General features: G+C 43.2%; 1 protein-coding gene across 1 annotated transcript in view; it reads right to left on the reverse strand.

Moving 5' to 3' along the window:
- Positions 1-13894, reverse strand: part of CAMSAP1 (calmodulin regulated spectrin associated protein 1) — a 96898-nt gene extending 83004 nt beyond the window's left edge. The window contains exon 1 of the mRNA XM_038744632.1: positions 13723-13894. The gene's annotated coding sequence lies outside the window, so the exon portion shown is untranslated. The remainder of the gene's footprint in view (positions 1-13722) is intronic.
- Between the last annotated feature and the right edge of the window lie 10035 nt (positions 13895-23929).

The raw sequence follows: 23929 nt of genomic DNA on the forward strand, positions 1-23929 counted from the left end.
CCCATGCAGGGGCTTTGGGTTTCCCTCCCAGGCTTCTCTGAGCATATGCACTGAAATCCGAACCACAGGACTCTGGCAGGAGCTGTGACACAGGGAAGCTAGGCCCTGAAAATAAAAATACAGGACTTAAAGGCATCAGGTGCTGCATCTGTACTAGGCAGTGGGCATCTTGACATGGATGTCCCGCTACCACTTCAAGCTCAACGTGGCCTAAATTGAGCTCCTCATTCAAGGCACCACTTTCAACAGACTTTCAACAGCACTTTAAAAGTTTTCAGCACTGCCAATGTCGTCTGCTGCACCCCTGATGGGGCACTCCGAGGCAATTGTCTCTCTTTTGATCTGAAGCTGGCCCTGTCAGTGTCTCCCTTGAGCTGAGTTTTGTTTCAGTCCAGGAGGAGCAGCGTGGCTTAGTGGATAGAGCATGGGCCTGTGAATCAGGGGGTCATGAGTTCTAGTCCCAGCTCCTCCACTTGTCTGCTGTGTGACCTTGGGCCAGTCACTTCACTTCTCTGGGCCTCAGTTCCCTCACCTGTAAAACGGGGATTGAGACCACGAGCCCCACATGGGACATGGATTGTGTCCAATCCCCTTTGCTTGCGTCCACCCCAGTGCTTAGAATAGTGCCTGGAATGTGGTAAGTGCTTAATAATAATAATAATAATGGCATTTATTAAGCGCTTACTATGTGCAGAGCACTGTTTAACAAATAAGCCTTTGTTAAAGGCTTAACAAATACCACCATCATCATCATCCAGGGGCTATAGACTCAGGCAGGAAGTACAGGGTTTGCTGAGAAGGTGGCTTAGGGTATAGAAGTGGCCAATGGGTTTTGCTTTGCTACCACTACAAATCAGTCCTTCTATCACCCCATTCAACACTTCTTTTTTTAATAGTGTTTTTTAAGGGCTTACTATGTGCTAGGCATTGTACTAACCACGGGGCTACTTACAAGCAAATCAGGTTGGAGACAGCACATGTTCCACTTGGGGCTCACAGTCTTAATTCCCATTTTAAAAGAAGTTAAGTAGCTTGCCCAAGGCCACATAACAGACAAGTGGCTCAGCCAGGATTAGAACCCAGGTCCTCTGACTCTCGGGCCCACACTCTTTCCATCAGGCCACACTGCTTCTCGCCTCAAGACCAGCAATGATTTCTTTGGGTCAAAAATTAATGAATCTTGGGACTTGAAATCATCACTGGGACCTTTAGAATTTGGGCCAGTCCTACCTGCCAACATTCTTCTTCCTTCTTCCCATACTTAGGTTGTGCAGAATTCCTTCTTTTAAAGGAAGGTACTTTGAGATCATCCTAAGGAGTTGGGAAATTGTGCCCTGAGATTTCCTAGTAATGTGACCTTCACACATTTGGCCTACCCAGTTGGATTTATTTGCAGCCCATTTGCCTTGAACTTCTGAACATGCATGGGGTACTTTGAAGAATGGCATGCTGTCCTGAGAATACAGCACCGGCCCCTGTGACTGAAGAATTAGGAGATAATAAATGAACCGGGAGGAAATTCAAGCCTGCTATTCACTCAAGGGGAATCTACTGATTATCCAAATGCATGAAACGCAGGCCCAGTCACTGGGGAATGGTGGCAAAGTGCTGGGAATAAATTCTTCCTTTCCTCTCAAACCTCCGGATAATACAACGATGATCTAAAATAATAGGGAGGAGGTTTAAACATTTTTGAAAAGAACCTTTAAAAATCCCACGCTTCCTAAATAATCCCCCAAATTCTTATTTTCCCAGAGCGCACCTGATAGAGGGCTGAGGGCAAGGGATGTTCTGTATTCTAAATTCTAATTTGGGATGAGTGAGCCAGGCAAAATGCAAATCTTACCACTCCTTTGAGCCCTAGGTCATCTTTAGAACCAAGTGGGAGAGAAACCATTGCGAGGAGCCTAAATGGCTAAATTCATTGGCAAAGGAAGAGAAAAGTCAAGAATCTGTGATTAACCTGCTTCTTTCGGTGATCCCTGTTCTATTAGGATTATTCATTCGTTCATTCATTCATTCAATCGTATTTACTGAGCGCTGACTGTGTGCAGAGCACTGTTCTAAGTGCTTGGGAAGTTGGCAACATATAAAGACGGTCCCTACCCAACAACGGGCTCACAAAGAAGAGACGGTAAAGGGGAAAAGTAAAACCATTGCCCCTCCTGCCAGCCACATAGTTACAGTGGGGTGGAGATGGGTAAGTAGGAGGCCGAGAAGCAGATTTCAATCACTTAGTGGTATTTTTTGAGTGCTTACTGTGTGCAGAGCACTGCTCTTGGGGGAGCATAGTACAAGAGTCGGTAGATATATTCCCTGGTCCATAAGGATCTTATAGATTAGAGGGGGAGACAGCTATTACTATAAATAACACTTCAGATATGTACATTTATCATCTTTGGGCAGCTTTTGGTGAACTAGGGACCCCAGACAAGCAGTCTCAAAATCAGGAGTCAATTGGCAATGATGAGGTTAAGGAAAATGTAATGGCCACTTTTCAGTCATTCAGTCGTATGAGGTGTACCCGTCTACTTGTTTTGTTTTGTTGTCTGTCTCCCCCTTCTAGACTGTGATTCCGTTGTTGGGTAGGGACCGTCTCTATATGTTGCCGACTTATACTTCCCAAGCGCTTAGTACAGTGCTCTGCACACAGTAAGCGCTCAATAAATACAACTGAATGAATGAATGAACCCACCAAATTTCCAATTTCTCACAACGCACTCAACACCTGGGCTCTTCATCCTGTCCCGTGAATGCTTAAGATCGTAGCAGATCACCTTCTTTCCCAAAGGATGCTCCCTTCTGTCTGAAACACCTATAATCATTCCCCAAGTACTTTGGCATTCATTCCTATTTTATTTCACCCAACACAATTAGCTTAGCCTTTCTTCTCTGAGTTCCCACAGTCAGTTCTTCCTTTGACTGCACACTCACCTCAGGGCACTGCCATGAGAGCCTAATGAAGAGACACTTCGGTTCTTTCAGCAGCTCTCTCTCTGGTTGATGTCTCTACCAACCCCTCAGTAGTTACTACTGCCATGGCTCCAGGTTCTCTCTATTTAGGGGTCTCCAGCTGGCAGCCCACCTGGAGTTAAGGAGGATCCCCCTCCTTTCCCTCCTCCCCCTCCCCGCCTTACCTCCTTCCCCTCCCTGCAGCACCTGTATATATGTTTGTACATATTTATTACTCTATTTATTGTACTTGTACATATTTATTGTATTTATTTTATTTTGTTAATATGTTTTATTGTCTGTCTCCCCCTTCACTGTAAGCCCGCTGTTGGGTAGGGACCGTCTCTATATGTTGCCAACTTGTACTTCCCAAGCGCTTAGTACAGTGCTCTGCACACTGTAAGCGCTCAGTAAATATGATTGAATGAATGCGCAGAGCATTGTCCTGCTTTTCAGGATGTCCAGTAACAAAGATTGGAGAAATCACTGCTAATTAGTGGTGTTTTTAAAGAGCTTATTACGTGGCAGGCACTGTACTAAGCAATGGGGATATACAAGCAAATCAGGTTGGACACAGTTCTTGTCCCATGTGGGGCTCGAAGTCTCAATCCCCATTTTACAGATGAGGTAAACTGAGGCACGGAGATGAGAAGTGACTTGCCCAAGGGCACACAGCAGGCAAGTGGCGGAGCCAGAATTAGAACCCACGACCTTCTGAATCCTAGGCCCATGCTCTATCTGCTACTACGCATGCTGCTTCATAAGCCCCCCTTTTCCTCTGCTCCCCCTCCGCTCCCCATCACCCCGACTCGCTCCCTTTACTCTACCCACCCTCCCTGCCCCACAGCACTTGTGTATCTATGTACCTATTTATAATTATAATTCTATTTATTTTTATTACTGATGTGTACATATTCATTCATTTGTTCAACTGTATTTATTGAGCGCTTACTGTGTGCAGAGCACTGTACTAAGCGCTTGGGAAGTACAAGTTGGCAACATATAGAGACGGTCCCAACCCAACAACGGGCTATAATTCTTTTATTTATAATGATGCTACTGATGCCCGCTTACTTGTTTTGATATAATAATAATAATGATGATGATGGCATTTATTAAGCATTGACTATGTGCAAAGCACTGTTCTAAGTGCTGGGGAGGTTACAAGGTGATCAGGTTGTTCCACAGGGGGCTCACAGTGTTAATCCCCATTTTACAGATGAGGTAACTGAGGCCCAGAGAAGTTAAGTGACTTGCCTAAAGTCACACCGCTGACAAGCGGTGGAGCTGGGATTTGAACCCATGACCTCTGACTCCAAAGCCCGTGCCCTTTCAACTGAGCCACGCTGCTTCTCTATCTGCCTCCCCTACTTTAGACTGTGAGCCCATTGTGGGCAGGGATTGTCTCTATTTGTTGCTAAACTGTACTTCCCAAGTGCTTACTACAGTGCTCTGCACACAGTAAGCACTCAATAAATACGATTGAATGAATGAATCATCATAATTATTATTATTATAGTTATTGTTGTTATTATTACCACTGTATTAGTTAAGCATTTACTGTGGGCTAAATACTGTACTAAGAGCTGGAGTAAATACAAGATAATCCAGCTGGATATAGTCCCTTTTCCATGTGGGACTCCCAATCTAAGTAAAAAGGAGTAACATTTAATCCCCATTTTACAGATGAGGAAACAGGCCCAGAGAAGTGAAGTGACTTGCTCAAGGTCACGCAGCAGGTAAGTGGTACAGGTGGAATTAGAACCCAGGTCCTCTGACACTTATTCCCTTGCTGTTTTCATTAGGCCTAGCTACTTCTCATTTCTGTCTTGAGGCTAGAGTAGCCAGCTTTCTGTTTTATAGCTATCTGGTTTTCAGTGGGTCTGTTCAATCAATCAATTGATTAATCAATAGTATTCATTGAGCATTTCCTTTGTGCAGCACACTGTACAAAGCATTTGGTAGAGTACAACAGAGAGTTAGTAGACATGATTTCTGCCTTCAAGGAGTTTAGTGGTGGAGACAAACACTAAAATAAATTAAAGGTAAGCCCGCCTTTCCTCTTCTCCCACTCATTTCTGCATCACCCTGACTTGCTCCTGTATTTCATCGCAACTCCCAGCCAAAGGCACTTGTGTTCTAGACTGTGAGCCCATTGTTGGATAGGGACCGTCTCTATATGTTGCCGATTTGTTCTTCCCAAGCGCCTAGTACAGTGCTCTGCATATAGTAAGCACTCAATAAATACGATTGAATGAATGCACATAGCTGTAATTTATTCTTCATTTATTTAGAAAGACTGTCTCCCCCTCTAGACTGTAAGCTCACTATGGGCAGGGAATGTGTCCATTTATTGTGCATTGTACTCTCCCAAGTGCATAGTATAGTGCTGTGCACACAGTAAGTGCTCAATAAACATGATTGAATGAATGAATGGGAAGGAATATACTATAGAGATCAATCAATCAATCATATTTATTGAGCGCTTATGTGCAGAGCACTGTACTAAGCGCTTGGGAAGTACAAGTTGGCAACATATAGAGACAGTCCCTACCCAACAGTGGGCTTACAGTCGAAAAATATGAATATAAGTGCATTGGTAGAGGTGGGGAGGCAGCGCAGGTGTGAATACATATGTGCTCAGATGATGAAGCCCTAAAACGGCAATGGGAGGAAAATAGGATGCGAGATTAATCAGGGAAGGCTTCCTGGAAGATATAGAATTTCAGAAAGGCCTTGTTAATGGAGTGAGCGGTGATCTCCCAGATATTTAGGGGGTGTGAGTTTCTAGCATAAAAGGAAGGCATGAGCAAGAATTCAATGGCAAGAGAGGCAAGAATGAGACAGAGAGTAGTTTTGCTTGAGAGGAGCAAGAATGTGTATGGGAGAGAAGTTAGACTAAGTATGTAAGGGTAAACTAATTGAGTTCCTTAAATCCAACGGTCAAAAGTTTCTGCTTGATGCTATGAGTAACGGGCAACAGTTCGAGTTTTAGAGGAATGGAGAGGCACGTGCAAAATGATGTTTAGGAAAAATGATCAGGGCATTAGAATAAAGTACGAACTAGAAGGAGGAGAGACATGGGGCAGGAATGACTGCCAGGAGGCTGGTGCTACAATAGTGAATTAATAGTAGTAGTAACAGTCAAGTCTGGGTATCCCAAATGCTTGGTCTAACGTGGTGGCGGTTTGGGTGAAAAGTAAGAGGTGGACTCTGAAAGTCTGAAGGAAGAATGGGCAGAATTTCATGACTGGATATGGGGGTTGAAAGAGAGTGAGGAATCAAATAAAATGCCAACGTTGAGAGTTTAAGAAACAGGGACGATGGTATTGTCAATAATAATGGGGAAAGTTTGGTGGAGAAGATCTGGGGGAAAGATGAGGAGTTCAGTTTAGGCCAGGTTGAGCTTGAAAGGCCAGCACGGATGCAGCACCAGACATCTTTAGGTCCTGTATTTTTATTTTCAGGACCTAGCTTCCCTTTGCTGCAGCTCCTACCAGAGTTCAATGGTTCAGATTTAGTGACTGTTCAGAGAAACCTGAGAGGGAAAACCAAAGACTCTGCAAGGGTTTATTTAAAACCGGTTTGATAGAAAATGTTCTCTATTCACAAAACCATCCTCTCCCTGTAGGAATCTATGTTTGCCCATTTTCAAGATGAAACTCATAAGAAGGTGCAGGTGGAGGCAGCCGCATCTACTGATATGGAAAAATATACACTGTGATGATAAAAGACATTTAGATTGATCTAAAGTTTCCCATAGGCACTCCTGAAAGCCAAATTTCCAAGACGGTGCATTTGCAGCTGCTAGGAACACAATTGCTTCAGTGCTTTTTCTTCTTTCTTCCTAAATGATTGATAAAATGTATTTGACGTTAAGCCTTTTTAGGATGTAAGTCCACCCAAGGGCTTGAAATTGATAGTGATACAAAGGTAATTTCACCAGCGCTTAGAACAGTTCTTGGCATGTAGTAAGCCCTTAACAAATACCATTATTATTATTATTATTATTATTATTATTATTATATGCCCACTAAAATTGCTCCTATCTTCCATGTGAGCCCACTGTGGGCAGGGATTGTCTCTGTTGCTGAATTGTACTTCCCAAGCACTTAGTACAGTGCTCTGCACACAGTAAGCGCTCAATAAATATGATTGAAAGATCTATAGTCCCTCTAGACTGTAAGTTTGTTGTGGGCAGAGAACCTGTCTACAAACCCCATTATATTGTACTCTCCTAAGTGTTTAGTACAGTGCTCTGCACACTGTAAGCCTTCAATAAATACGATTGACTGATATGCCCCTTCTTCAACATCAGGGTTCCCCTTTCCCCCAGGTTAACTCATTTCTATAAGAATAGGATGGCCACATTGTTTTGGTTGAAAACCGACACACCTTTTCCAACTTTCGTACACCAATTCCCTTTCATGACTCAGAGCAGGGGGTGGAGAAAACATAGAATTAAAAATTCTCCATATCCCAGGACGCTACGGGATCTAAACTGAGCACGTTCTAAGCAGGTTCCATCTCCGATGTAGAACTCCAGGCAGTTAAAATGAAATGTGCACCTGAAAATTGGGGCGGTGAAGTGGGGACACCCCACAATTGCCCAACGCAGCCTATGAAATCCAAGACGCACGGTTCGCACAAGTCTAGTGAAGAAGAGGATCTGTGAAACATAGCCCAAAACTAAAGAGCTAGTGTTCAAGAATCAACGGATTCCAATCATTATTTCAAAAAATCAAAATCAACCCATTCCTTTCTAACTTGTTTAAAAAATTGTTAGGACAAAGACTTGGGTGAGGACCGATGATAAGGTTTATGGGCATGAGCTAGAATCAGAAGTTGATTCTTGGGGCCTTTTTGGCAATTAAATGGTCAACCACTCATTAGTATTTAATCGATTAGTCAGAGACTTTTAGGGATTTGGGTTGGCAATTTATACAAGCCTCATAATATAGTCATTGTTTTAGTTATTTTAACTTCAAATGATTAGACAGTGTTTGTGGCAGTCCAAACCACCCCAATTAGAAGGATAAGCATGTGCATGCATGTACTGCATCATGAGTTCTTTGAAGAGAAGCTCTGGAATTAATTATTTCTATTGTTCTCCCACACTGGCACCCTCTCCTTCTGGGTCCTGGTCATTACGGACTTTTCACCATCTTTCCCCAAACAAATCCTGGGCAGGCTATTTTTCTTGAAAAAAACACTTCTTTCCCTGAATAAACCTCTCACATGGCCTTATGAAATACATAAGTGCATAAAGAACGTGTCATTTTCATATGAGAGACTGTATATGTGACGATATGTATTGTTAAGCTTATAAAATAGAACAGAACTTAAAAGTTATATATTTTCTTCCTGATATTTAGGCAGACTCTCTCGACCAAGAAAGTTTAAAATCTTTCCATCTAATTCTAATTTTTTTTGTTGTTTCTCACGTTGCTAAAATCAAATAGTCATTTATAGATTCTCCATAACAGATCTGCTTTATATTTGGACAAAGACATAATTAGTTTTCATGGGGGAAATATTTCAGGGTACAGTGCTGTTATTATTTTCTTCAATAGATATGCAATTTCAGTTAAAGTAATGAGACACCCATTTTTCTGTAATTGTAAACTCTCCTGTATCTAGGTATATACATAAACACACAGAAACAGAACTTAAAAACACACCTAGACTAAGTCAACATATCCAATATAATGACAGTTAGTGGCTGGACAACTGCTATGATATTCATATATAAATATTTTATAATGATCTCCTCAAAAGTAAAATTAACTATAAAATGATCAAATCTCAATTTCTCCATTAATCTCTATTTGCACTGGAATGAAGTGGCGACATAGCAAGCAGGATTGATCAAAAATCATCCAGGAAAGCCATGAGTTACAAGAGAAAAGATAATAGTATGCATACTTTACCTTTCTTACAGCAAGACCGGCTCCACCACCTGTCTGCTGTGTGCCCTTGGGCAAGTCACTTCATGTCTCTGTACCTCAGTTACCTCATCTGTAAAATGGGGATTAAGACTGTGAGCTCCAAGTGGGAAATGGACCGTGTTCAACTTGATTAGCTTGTATCTACTCCAGGGCTTAGTGCAGTGCCTGGAATAAAGTAAGAAGCAGCGTGGCTCAGTGGAAAGAGCCCAGGCTTGGGAGTCAGAGGTTGTGGGTTCTAATCCCGGCTCCGCCACTTGTCAGCTGTGTGACTTTGGGCAAGTCACTTAACTTCTCTGGGCCTCAGTTACCTCATTTGTAAAATGGGGATTAAGACGGTGAGCCCCACATGGGGCAACCTTCTATCCCCCCAGCGCTTAGAACAGTGATTTGCACATAGTAAGCGCTTAACAAATACCATCATTATTATTATTATTATTATTAACAAATACCATAAAAAGAAAAATAAAGGCATAGAGACACTGACAGTGGCAGATTTGGCATCACAACCCTGAAAACAGAATATGCACTTATCCACTTCTGGTGAAGTTGGGTGCAAATGTGACAGAAAAGACTGACAAGGGACTGACAGACTGTGTTCCCCTTGCCTATATAAAGACGGTTCCTTGTTTTCCTGACGAATTACACAAGTTAAGACAACCATAAACATTTCGTAGTAAAAAGGAGGGTTGCTGTTTTCTGGTCATGGTCTGCAAGTGTGCTGACTTTGAGGTGGTGATTGGCTAGAAGGCCAGGGTGCTTTCACTCCTCCCATGTGTTCTGCTTCTGTTTTTAAGCTGTATCCCTAACTTTGGGGGTGGGGGGATGGCAGTGAAAATGACCCTTCAAGGGCCGAGTAACCTGCTTCACGTGGGTCCACTGCTGACTCAGTTTCAGCCTCTCCTCCTGAAGTGGAGGAAGAAGGCAGCGGTAAACGACTTCCGTATTTTTCACCAAGAAAACTCTACGGATCAAGTCCATAAAGTCACTATGAGTCGGAAACAACTCGATGGTATTTGATGATGATGATGACGATTTGGCAGTGTGGACCACATCAGTGGCTGAGGCTGTTGGGAACTGCAGACGTCCTGGATTTCAATCTTAGTGGTGGAGGCAGCAGGGTTCAGAATGGAGTAGCAAAGCGGTTCCCAGTTCCCTCTTTGTCTCCATGTCCCCTCTTTACCTCCTTCCCTTCTCTTCCGTGTCTGTCTCACCTTCACAAAACTTCCATTTTTTCATTTGCCTAATGCTAAACGGCCTACTCTAACAGGCATAAGAATTCTTTCAAGTATTAATATAAACATACTCATCCTGTCTTTTGCCATTGTTGTCCATGGAGTTAATGTGACTATTCAGCACACACGATCCGTGCCATTTTTCTATCGCAGAAGGAAATCAATAATCCCTGGACCATATCTGAGCTTGACCATGTTGGTCCTGGAGACAGCTATATCAGGATAGCAGGGTGGCTTTTTACAATCTCCCTCTCCCCACCTATATTTTCCTAGCCTAGTCTGTGCACATTCCATGACTATTGCCTGTCAATTGCACACCAGTAGTGTTATTTCCTCCCTCAGTGAAGGAAGTCCCAGTCCTCAATCTAGGGTGCCTCTACGGGAAGAAAAAAGGAGGATGAGTTATGAAAAGCAGCCTTGTCTAGTATATAGAACACGGGCCTGGGAATCAGAAGGACCTGGTTTCTAATCCCAGCTCCACCATGGATCTGCTGTGTGACCTTGGAAAGTCACTTCACTTCTCTGTGCCTCAGTTACCCCATCTGTAAAATGGAAATTAAGACTGTGAGCCCCATGTGGACATGGACTGTGTCCCACCTGATTACCTTGAATCTACCCAGTGCTTAGTACTGTGCCTGGCCCATAGTAAGCACTTAACAAATACCTTTAAGAAGGTAGTAAATAGTATGCCCCTAACCAGTAAGACTGGTGTCAAGGAAGTCAAGGAAGCAACTATCACAGAGTTCATCCAATCATCCTGTTACCATGGTTGAAGATGATCAATCAATCATGTTTATTCATTCATTCATTCATTCAATCGTACTTATTGAGCGCTTACTGTGTGCAGAGCACTGTACTAAGCGCTTGGGAAGTACAAGTCGGCAACATATAGAGACGGTCCCTACCCAACAATGGGCTCACAGTCTAGAAGGGGGAGACAGACAGCAAAAACAAAACACGTAGACAGGTGTTATTGAGTGCTTACTGTGGGCAGAGCACTGTGCTAAGTACTTGGGACAATACTGGGCTGGATGGACCAGTGGTCTAACCTAATAATGGCATTTCCTACATTCTTCTTAAGCCCACCTGGCTCCTGGCTTCCCAAATCTACACGACCTAGGGTATGGGAAGCAGCATGGCTTAGTGGCAAGAGCTCAAGCTTGAGAGTCAGAGGCCTGGGTTCTTGTCCTGGTTCCACCACTTGTCTGCTCTGTGACCTTGGGCAAGTCACTTCACTTCTCTGTGCCTCAATTACCGCATCTGTAAAATGGGGCTTAAGAGCATGAGCCTCCTGTGGGCCCGGGACTGTGTCCAACCTGATCATCAATCGTATTTATTGAGCGCTTACTATGTGCAGAGCACTGTACTAAGCGCTTGGGAAGTACAAAGTGGCAACATATAGAGACAGTCCCTACCCAACAGTGGGCTCACAGTCTAAAAGGGGAAGACAGAGAACAAAACCAAACATACTAACAAAATAAAATAAATAGAATAGATATGTACAAGTAAAATAAATAAATAAATAAATAGAGTAATAAATATGTACAAACATATATACATATATACTACCCCAGCACTTAGAACCTAGCTTAGCACACAGTAAATGCTTAACAAATACCATAATTACGTCTATTATTATTACCCCAGGCCCCAGATTTTCCATCTTCCACCCACTCAACCTTTCTCCTTCTCCCACTACATCTTCTCCTTCAATTACCATTTAATAGAGTACCAGAGAGGCATTATCTTCATGACTGAGACCATTGCCATCACAGTACTGCTGAGAGGTAGAAAGCAGGCAGATCAATCAATCAATCGTATTTATTGAGCACTTACTGTGTGCAGAGCACTGTACTAAGCACTTGGGAAGTACAAGTTGGCAACAGATAGAGACAGTCCCTACCCAGCAGTGGGCTCACAGTCTAAAAGGGGGAGACAGAGAACAAAACCAAACATACTAACAAAATGAAATAAATAGAATAGATATGTACAAGTAAAATAAATAAATAAATCCAACATAGCAGTACTAGAAAGTATTCAACCAAAACCCTATCCAGCAACCCAAATACCTTCAAGTCCACAGGGACTCAATGAGGAATTTACTTTATGGGAGTCCAAGCCAAGATGGTTTTAGTTAATAAAGCGCTTTCGACCTGCAGGGGAATAAAATCTGAATTTCTAGGGCCCCTCAATAAGTTTTTTAACCTCTCTCCTGGCTGAATGCTTCTCCAGCTATAAAATGGAAGTAATGCTACTACGTGTTATTCCCGGTATTCTCACGAGACACCGATGGGCTATGTTTGCAAAGCTCTACGAAGGCCTTAAAGAGGCAAAATATGCCATCAAAAGGATGAATTGTCATGGCTCTAAACCCCACTATATTAGACAATGCAACCAAGATCACTTGCCAAGGACTATGCTTTCCTCCTGCTTGGCATTCAGCCCACCACAACCAATAAGGGAAAGGTTAACTTCAAAAACCTAGAGGTTTTGTAGCTTTGAAAAGAGATGGAATTCCTCAGGGTTATCCATGACAACGATTTCAATTCTGGACTCATCCACGGCCTGGGCAGATAACTCTTGTTTATTTTTTTAGGAACTTGACATGAGAACACAAGCCTCCCTGAACATTTTTTTAATGAGAGGAGCCCTTAAGTTCAGTGCTAAATATGGAGTAAAATACCATCATCATATTTTAAATATCTGATCGAGACACCATCTTAATTTCTAACAAATGAGGGAAAAGGACCCATAGTGATTAAGTAGGTTACAGGAGGTCGCTCAGCAAATCAGGAGCAGAGGCAAGCTTAGAGTTCTCCCTCCAGAGTTGCTATCAAATGGGGTTAACAATGTTAAACCACCAATGTTGATGGTGGAACATGCCCAATGAAAGGTTAGCATCATGGTTTAGTGGAAAGAGCACGGCCTGGGAGCCAGAGGACCGGGGTTGTAATCCTAGCTCTGCCATTTGCTTGCAGGGTGACCTTGGGCAAGTCACCTCATTTCTCTGTGCTCCAGTTTCCTCACCTGCAAAATGGGGATTCGATGCCTGTTCCCTCTCTCCTATTTAGACTGTAAACCCTATGTGGGACAGGAGCTGTATCCAACCTGATTCACTCGTATCTACCCCAGTGCTTAGAGAAGTGCTTGACACATGGTAAACACTTAATAAATGCCATAATTATTATTATCACCAAAGACTTCAATAATACAGTAGTAAAAATGATACAGCAATAAAAATTAAGGGAGTTATTAACAGACCAGTGGACCATCATCAAATGCTACACCTAGCTGATGCTTGCGAAGTCATACAATCACAATCTCCTTGGGAAGATTAAAATGCCAATTAAATTACAAAACAGATTGGGTGGCAGGGAACGTGCCTGCTTATTGCTGCATTGTACTCTCCCAAGCCCTTAGTACAGTGCTCTGCGTACGGCAAGTGCTCGATAAATACAACTGAATGACTGAATGCATTCAATCCGAGTGCACAGTGACCGAATAATCCCAGAGCTTTCCCTTTCAAAGTCCTCCCTCTCCCCTCCACATTCTGGGCCCAGTCACAAAGTCAGAGGGACACAGTCACTTACTGGTGCTCTTCAAAGCCCTTTTGGCATTTTCAAGCTGAATCAGAGCCCGGGACAGCAAACACAGTCGTCTTGCTAACCCCGGATCCAAGGGTCTCTCTCCTCAGCAGCCAATCCAGCTATTGTCTGCAACGACGCTCTGTGCGGCTGCTCCTCTGGTCCAGGCCTTGGCCTCCCACCCACATTCTGCAAACCGGCTCCAGCGAATGTGCCGGCTCACGGCACATTGAGTAGGGCTCCCGTCCCCATGGCAACTGCTAAATGAATCATGATCATTTTATAACATGACATCACGGGAAGAGAATGAGAAAGAAGCTGGAAATGTTTCCAGGCACAATGAGTCTGTGGATGCTACACACCCGAGATATAGGCAGGAAAATACGCACCCAGAGACAGATGCAGCCTCAGTCCACGACAACTACAGGATGAGATTGGTGTAGCAGTGTCACGTTTCCTGGCAATTGTGTTGTAGGGTGGGGTGTTTTATTTTTTATTTTTTTGCATGCAATAGAGGAAAGAACATGAGGTCTAAAGAAAATATTTCAGTTTGGTTTTTCCCAGGTTTGCACTTGGATTCAACCCAATTTACGTAGGTTTTGTGTTTTTTTTCTTTTGATATTTTGTCCCTCTGAAGACTATACCAGCCCAAGAACGACTACCTTCATGTGATTTTGTTCTTTTTGAAAGGTGACTGAGTTGTGATTTACTGTCAACAAACCTAACCTCAGGCTAACGGGAGATAGAAACATGCGAACAGCACAGCCCTGGAGCCCTAGAAGGGAGAACTCCATCTAGTCACCAGCAAAAGGCGCCCTTGGCTTACGTCACCATTCTTGAATTTGCTCCACATTTTTCATTCTTGGAAGAAACCCATGAGCATTTATAGCGAGAGGACTCCTGAGCTCGTTGGAATACTGTGTTTACCCTAGAAAAACTCCTTTCCAACAACCATCCCCCTTCCTTCCTCTCCCCCTTGTCCCCCTCTCCATCCCCCCCGTCTTACCTCCTTCCCTCCTTCCCTTCCCCACAGCACCTGTATATATGTATATATGGTTCTACATATTTATTACTCTATTTATTTATTTAACTTGTACCTATCTATCCTATTTATTTTATTTTGTTAGTATGTTTGGTTTTGTTCTCTGTCTCCCCCTTTTAGACTGTGAGCCCACTGTTGGGTAGGGACCGTCTCTATATGTTGCCAATTTGTACTTCCCAAGCGCTTAGTATAGTGCTCTGCACATAGTAAGCGCTCAATAAATACGATTGATGATGATGATGACAGGCCCTCAGGTGAATGAAATAATTTCTGACACCGAAATCTCTCCATTTGGTCTGTTTCTTCAGGCCAAATGGCCTTTCTAAAAAGTCATTTTTTCTCTCTAAAATACCTGCAGAATTCACAGCAAGCCCTGGAAGATTTTATATACAAACCTTGTTCCACGTACGCAGAGAAACATTTTAGGGTAGGAGTTTGATGTGAGACCATTGGTAAACAAATATTTTTTGCTGATAAACGTTCTCTTTATCAAGGTAACAGATGAATCCGTAAGTGCTCGTTCAGACTCCTGACCCTCCGAAGGCGTGCACCAAATCGCCAAAATGGCGATTACTCGTATTCATGTGTAGGCCATCCACTAAAAGGATTAATGGATGATTTTTGGTTCAGAATACGGATCAGAATCCCAGTTACTTCTGAACAAAAGAAAATGAATGCCGGAGGAAGCAGTGCCCTCACCATCTGCATTAGAGTCCTGTAAATTGGCAGGGAAGAGGATCACCTCAGTGGTGTCCTCAGCTGGGGCACTGTGAGGATGAGAGCCCGCCTCGGCCAATTTCAACCAGCACACAGGCGGCTTGCTGTCCTTTGTGTTCACCCTTCCCCCTCCACCTAGCCTCCGTGATGGTAGCATAGCAACTCCTCCGGACGTCTCCCCAAGTGCTCCCCTGAGATAGTTATTCAATAAGTGATGTGCCGGCTCATTGGTGATGCTTCCTCAGTGGCGATGCTTCCTTTCTCCCCCGGGGGGGCACAGAAAAGATGCTTCTTTGTTATTAGCGAACCATCTCTTTTCCTAGGTTTGCCGAGGTGTTGGTCAGCTGCGTGGCTACTCCTCCGGCCAAAATATACATGGATCACCCACATCCTCCACTCCCCTCCCTAAGAAGAAAAAAAGAAGTGACACCCAATAAAAGGAAATGTCAGATAATAGCAGAATTGGGGCTAGCATCCCTCACAAGGAGCCATCTGCTCTGGATCAGGTCCATCATTCTGACAGATCAGCCCTCCGGGGCAAAAAATAACTAAGGAATCTATTAGGCTTCTGGAGCCTAATTGGTGAATTTAAATTCAGTGTCAGATATCCGTTAGCCACTTGGATAGGCAGAAAGGTTTGAAAGTTAAACTGCTGTTTTTTGAATTAAATTGTTGTTGGAGATAAATCACTTGCTAAGCAGGTTAAAAATGGAAACAATAATAGCAAGGCCTTTTTTCCCCAGAAAAGTCGTATTACACATCATATTGTTTTGAAAAAGATTTGTTCTGATGTTTGGTCCCATACATTTTATCAGGAAATAGAGAGGCCTATGTTGTTCTTTTCACCCTCTGAACAAAGTAAAACTAATCCCAGGGAGAAATAATACCAATATGTGTATTTATTCTTCCTTCATGTTGGTGGATAGAAATATTTATGTTAATTATAATAATAATTGCATACATGCATACTATGTGCCAAGCCCTGTACTAGGCACTGAAGTAGATACAAGATAATCACCGTGCTAATGATTGACAAAATTAATGTGTGATTGAGAATCCCTTCCACCCCGTGTGCATGTAAAGACTGTCCCTTGTGGCACCACTGAATTTGCTGCCCACAGAGCCCGACACCATTTCTGTTTCTCCTTCTTTGTCAAGATTTTCTCTAAACTCCTGCTTCAAGAAAGTCTTCCTATTTCTAACTAGGCAGGTCTATTTTATGCTTCTGCTTTCCAACTACCCACAACCATGTCACATTGGCTGAATATTTACTTCACTGTTTCTTTAAAATGTTTCTTCTGACCACACTGCCTACAGTTGATCCTGTTATGGCACCAAAGGGCAGCCAAAGGGATCCTGCTTTTTATTTTTTTTAGTAGCATTAGCTAAGTGTTTACTATATAGGCCTTCCCAGACCGAGCCCCCTTTTTCCCCTTTTCCTCCCCATCCCCCCCACCCTACCATCTTCCCCTTCCCACAGCACCTGTATATATGTTTGTACAGATTTATTACTCTATTTTACTTGTACAAATTTACTATTCTATTTATTTTGTTAATGATGTGTATCTAGCTTTATTTCTATTTATTCTGATGACTTGACACCTGTCCACATGTTTTGTTTTTGTTGTCTGTCTCCCCCTTCTAGACTGTTGGGTAGGAACCGTCTCTATATGTTGCCAACTTGTACTTCCCAAGCGCTTAGTACAGTGCTCTGCACATAGTAAGCGCTCAGTAAATACTACTGAATGAATGAATATTTTCCAAGCAAAAGAGCTGAGACAGAAACAAGATAATCAAGTTGGACAAAATCCCTGTCCCAAATGGGACTCACAGTCTAAGTTGGAGGGAGGAGGATTCAATCCCCATTTTACAGATGAGGTAACAAGTACTGAGATGTTAAATGACTTGCTCAAGGTCACACAACAGACAAGTGACAGAGCTGGGTATTAGAACCCAGTTCTTCTAGGTTTATTGTCTATTCTTATATGATCTGCCCAGCAAAGATGCTATGGAGCATGCAATGCCTCAACGTCAATAGGCTAGCTATATTCCAGGACCTCAGTTTTGTGTGATCCTTTCTTACCATGTGCCATTATGTATGTCTCATAGGTGACATTATAGAAACTGAGGAGTTGGAAGTGTATCTGCGAAAGGTCTGGGACCCACAACTATAAATCAATCATCAATCAACCATATTTATTTAGTGCTTATTGTGTGCAGAGCACAAAACTAGACACATGGGAGAGTACGATATAACAGGATACAAGGAGCTCACAGTCTAGAGGGGGAGAAGAAGGTTGGACGCTAAAATTGCTTTGGAATACTTGTTTGGTCTAACTTTTGACCATATTGGCAGAGTATTCTATTAGACTTCCAAAGGACATATTAGCCTTCTGAGTTTTGCTTTCGTCCTGTAAAGTTGACATACAAATATGAATCCCCACCAGGAACACAGAATTGAACACTCAAGTCTGCTAATTAGGCCGCACACTGTTCAATGAAGCAAGGAAATGGAAAGCAATCAAGAAGACTATTACATATTTAGAGAAATTGACAGAGGGGGATGCCAAAGAGGCCTAAAGATTCATTCAAAACTCAAGACCAACAATTGCAGTGTCGATCATTCATTATAGACGTGAGACCTGGACTTAGACACTACATTAGTCTTCTTTGGGCAGTTCCCAGTTTAAAGTATGTTGCTAATTCTAAACAGGTGCTTATAATCACTCATCTGTGTGTTTGTATGCGCACACTTCTAGGGCTTAGTTAACAGAAAAGTCTTGTATGAATGATTCAAGGAGTTTGTATGGTACTTTGTTGTTATGTGCTGTCCTCAATTTGGGAATAATTTGCTGATCTCAGATTCCTCATGGAGTTCTCAAGCCTGGCGGAACGGGGAATATGGAACAACTCTGAACCTAGTCATATCCCTGATTTACTACACTGGTTATAGGTAAAGGATCACACAACCAAACCAAACCTACCAAAGGTTTGGTTGGCCTGAAAAACTGATGAAGATGCTAAGATCTAGATAATATGGCTGAGCATTATCATGACTGGCCCCCCTGTCAGGCAGGAACTCCTCACCCTGGGCTTCAAGGCTGTCCATCACCTCGCCCCCTCCTACCTCACCTCCCTTCTCTCCTTCTCCAGCCCAGCCCGCACCCTCCGCTCCTCTGCCTCAAATCTCCTCACCGTGCCTCGTTCTCGCCTGTCCTGCCATCGACCCCCGGCCCACGTCATCCCCCGGGCCCGGAATGCCCTCCCTCTGCCCATCCGCCAAGCTAGCTCTCTTCTTCCCTTCAAGGCCCTACTGAGAGCTCACCTCCTCCAGGAGGCCTTCCCAGACTGAGCCCCTTCCTTCCTCTCCCCCCCGTCCCCTTCTCCATCCCCCCATCTTACCTCCTTCCCTTCCCCACAGCACCTGTTTATATGTATATATGTTTGTACATATTTATTACTCTATTTATTTTACTTGTACACATCTATTCTATTTATTTTATTTTGTTAGTATGTTTGGTTTTGTTCTCTGTCTCCCCCTTTTAGACTGTGAGCCCACTGTTGGGTAGGGACTGTCTCTATATGTTGCCAACTTGTACTTCCCAAGCGCTTAGTACAGTGCTCTGCACACAGTAAGCACTCAATAAATACGATTGATTGATTGATTGGAATGCTCTCTCTCTGCCCATCCGCCAAGCTAGCTCTCTTCCTCCCTTCAAGGCCCTACTGAGAGCTCACCTCCTCCAGGAGGCCTTCCCAGACTGAGCCACCTCTCTCCCTCCTCCCCCTCCCCCCGCCTTACCTCCTTCCCCTCCCCACAGCACCTTTATATGTGTAAATATGTTTGTACACATTTATTAATTTTATTTGTACATATTTATTCTATTTATTTTATTTTGTTAATATGTTTGGTTTTGTTCTCTGTCTCCCCCTTCTAGACTGTGAGCCCACTGTTGGGTAGGGACCGTCTCTATATGTTGCCAACTTGGACATCCCAAGCGCTTAGTCCAGTGCTCTGCACACAGTAAGCGCTCAATAAATACGATTGAATGAATGAATGAATGACTGTTTAGATGAATTGACAAAACCTTCTCAGTGAGTTGTTGGTTGGACATGCCAAGAGTTAAAACAACTTTAAGAAAAACATTTCATCAGAAACATCTTTTCATGTATTCACATAGTTTAATGGTGTTAGTTGCGTTTTTGATATAGTTATACATTTTAAAGAATGATTTGAGGAAGCATCTTGAGCACAGGAACTGTATCTGTTTTTCTCTTTTGTAATCCCCCCTGCCCAACAGCACCTATGTCAATGCTTTGCCCACAATGGGCACTCAATAGAGAAGTAATGGATAGAGCATGGGCCTGGGGATCAGAAGGTTGTGGGTTCTAATCCTGGCTTTGACACTTGTCTGCTGTGTGACCTTGGGCCAGTCACTTCACTTCTCTATACCTCAGTTACCTCATCTGTGAAATGGGGATTGAGACAGTGAGCCCAATGTGGGACAGGGACTTTCAACCTGATTTGTTTGTATCCACTCCAGTGCTTAGTACAGTGCCTGGCATACAGTAAGTGCTTAACAAATACCACAACTATGAAGTCTTTGTTTCTTCATGATGTTGTTATGTGCTAACTATGTGCCAGGCACTAGGGTAGATGCAAGCTAATCAGATTGGACACAGTCCATGTCCTACATGGGATTCACAGTCTTAATCCCCATTTCACAGATGAGGTAGCTGAGGCACAGAGAAGTTCAGTGATTTTCCCAAAGTCACACAGCAGGCAAGTGGTAATGGCAGGATTAGAACTCAGGTCTTCTAAATCCTAGGCTTGTGCCCTTTCTACTAGGTCATGTTGATTCCCGAGTCTTGAATGAAGCACACTGAATGGGTTGAGATAACGACATGGATCATAAAGCAGGGAAAATCAGTGGATAGATTCCCCTAAAGGTGAGTCTGTTATTATTACTATGGTATTTGTTAAGTGTTTACTATGTGTCAAACACTGTTCTAAGCACTGGGGTAGATACAAGTTAATCAGGTCGGGGACAGTCCCTGTTCCACCAGGAGCTCACAGTCTAAGCAGGAGGGAGAACATGTATTGAATACCCATTTTAGAGATGAGGAAATTGAGGCGCAGAGAAGTTAAGTGACATGCCCAAGGTCACACAGCAGAAAAGAGGTAGATTCATGATTAGAACTCATGTCCTCTGATTCCCACACCTATGCTCTTTCCACTATACGATGCTGCTTCTTACAGTAATATTTAAAAACAATAACTGGCAATGCCCGATCTATCTTATATAATCCTACTATCATTTTGATTTTCTTTCAGATTATTAAGCAGCCACACAAAGTTGAGTTAATTAGGGCCTTGCACTAATTGCAATATTACAACAAACTACTTCCCCAGCAGTTCCTGAAGGACTCGCTTAATAAATGCCATTATTATTATTATTATTATTATTATTATTATTACTATTATTGCTGGGGTTCAGTAAGATTTATATGCCACCCATTAGGGACCCACGTTTCAGGGAGCTGCAGGGTTCACAGTGAAGCCCCCGAATCACAGCAAAGCCCCCAGACATCCTGCTCCTTCTTTCACAGCCGCCAGCATTCATACCCAGCTTGGCTTCTGTCATACTGAGCATCCCGATGAGTACAAGTATCCCGACTTTCACAACTTTATCATCATCATCAATCGTATTTATTGAGCGCTTACAATGTGCAGAGCACTGTACTAAGCGCTTGGGAAGTACAAATTGGCAACATATAGAGACAGTCCCTACCCAACAGTGGGCTCACAGTGCAGATGATCAGTCAGTCATATTTATTGAGCACTTACTGTGTGCAGAGCACTGTACTAAGCGGTCGGGAGAGTACGGTACAACAGCGTTCGTCGACATATTCCCTGCCCACAACGAGCTTCCAGTCTAGAGGGGATCCCAGGTCTCTCTCTCGCAGTTTGGATCTTCCGGAGCACAAGGAACAATTCATTTCCTGAATTGCCACTTGGGTCCTTTGTTTATCCATGAGCCTGCGTCCTGAGTCCCGGAGCTCTGAGCCTTTTTGCAGAATCTCCCAGAAATGATTGAAGTATCAGCTTCTAAAGCACCACTAGTTCTCTAACGGGCCTCGGTTAACCAGGGTAAAACTCATCAAAGTTCATTTCTTCATTGCTGGATCAGCCCACAAGACCTTCGGCCCAGATTTGCCAGGGCACCAGTTGAAAGCATAGATTTAAAAAGTGCTTTCTGTTTATTTTATGAGGAAAAAGTAATAATAATGATAATAATGATGGCATTTATTAAGCGCTTACTGTATGCAAAGCACTGTTCTAAGCGCTGGGGAGGTTACGAGGTGATCAGGTTGTCCCACTTGGGGCAGATGAGGTAACTGAGGCACAGAGAAGTTAAGTGGCTTGCCCAAAGTCACACAGCTGACAATTGGCGGAGCCGGGGTTTGAACCCATGACCTCTGACTCCAAAGCCCGGGCTCTTTTCCACTGAGCCAAGCTGTAGAATATTTTAGCTAAAATTGATCATTTTTCAACCTAAGATGGGTATGGAAATCTTACCTACCTACCCCCCTCGTTGATTTACCATACAGCATCCCGACTCCGCCACATGTCTGCTGTGTGATCTTAGGCAAGTCACTTAACTTCTCTGGGCCTCAGTTACCCCCTCTGTAAAATGGGGCTTAAGACTGTGAGCCCCACGTGGGACAACCTGATCACCCTGTATCCTCCCCAGCGCTTAGAACAGTACTTTGCACATAGTAAGCGCTTAATAAATGCCATTATTATTATTATTATTATTATTGTTCTGACCACTTGACACCTGTCCACATGTTTTGTTTTGTTGTCTGTCTCCCCCTTCCACACTGTGAGCCCGTTGTTGGGTAGGGGCTGTCTCTATATGTTGCCAACTTGTATTTCCCAAGTGCTTAGTACAGTGCTCTGCACACAGTAAGCGCTTAATAAGTACAATTGAACGAACAAATGACTACATCAACTATATTTATTGAGTGCTCACTGTATGCAGAGCACTGAACTAAGTGCTTGTGAGTTGGTAGCCACGTTCCCAGCCCACTAGGAGGTTACAGCCTAGAGGGGGAGACAGACATTAAAAGGAATTACTGATGTGTATATATGTTTGTACATTATATATGTTTGTACATATTTATTACTCTTTATTTATTTATTTATTTATTTTACTTGTACATAGCTATTCTATTTATTTTATTTTGTTAGTATGTTTGGTTTTGTCCTCTGTCTCCCCCTTTTAGACTGTGAGCCCACTGTTGGGTAGGGCCTGTCTCTATATGTTGCCAATTTGTACTTCCCAAGCGCTTAGTACAGTGCTGTGCACATAGTAAGCGCTCAATAAATACGATTGATGATGATGATGTGTCCCAGTGTTTAGAACAGTGCTTTGCACATAGTAAGCACTTAATAAATACCATTATTATTATTATTATTATTATTACCTAAGTGCTGTGGGGCTGAAGTTGCGGTGAATATCAAGTGCTTCAGGGGTACAGTTCCAAGTGCAAATGCAGTGCAGAAGGGAGAGAGGGTAGGGGAGATAATTGTTTAGTCGGGGAAGGCTTCCTGGAGGAGATGCGATTTTAATAGGCTTTGAAGATGGGGAGAGGGGTGGTCTGCCTTTTATGAAGGGAGGAGGAGTTCCAAGCCGGAGCAGAACATGGGCAAGGGGCTTCTGAGGAGACAGACATCGAGGTAGAGCGGTTGGCGTTAGAGGAGTGAAGTGTACCGGCTGGTTCCTCACATTACATAATGTGCATTCCTCACAAAATGCAATCAAATTGAAGTACTGCAATTCGGCCGCCCTCAGAAGGAAAATGAGAGGGAGGATGGGGGAAGATGGGTGCAGTGGTTTTAATGAATGAAAGGTATTCCTTAGGAATTTGCCTCACAAAATTCTCCCAGGGACGCGGGCAGGGGAGGGGTTCTGTGAGGAAATTCCCTGAATACAACTTTCACTTCAAAAAAAAGGAAAAAAAAGACAGAAAGCCACTCCTCTCTGGATTTTCGCTAGCATTGCCATCATCATCACCAATCGTATTTATTGAGCGCTTACTATGTGCACAGCACTGTACTAAGCGCTTGGGAAGTACAAGTTGGCAACATATAGAGACAGTCCCTACCCAACAGAGGGCTCACAGTCTAAAAGGGGGAGACAGAGAACAAAACCAAACGTACTAACAAAATAAAATAAATAGAATAGCTATGTACAAGTAAAATAAATAAATAAACAGAGTAATAAATATGTACATACATATATACAGGTGCTGTGGGGAAGGGAAGGAGGTAAGATGGGGGGGATAGAGAGGGGGATGAGGGGGAGAGGAAGGAAGGGGCTCAGTGGGGAGAAGCTCACTAGCTCCATTAAGCTAACTTGCAGGTACCTCCCTTCTAAAATTACTAAT

The sequence above is a fragment of the Tachyglossus aculeatus genome, chromosome 4 (genome assembly GCF_015852505.1).
Source record: "Tachyglossus aculeatus isolate mTacAcu1 chromosome 4, mTacAcu1.pri, whole genome shotgun sequence".
Taxonomy (NCBI): Eukaryota; Metazoa; Chordata; class Mammalia; order Monotremata; family Tachyglossidae; genus Tachyglossus; species Tachyglossus aculeatus.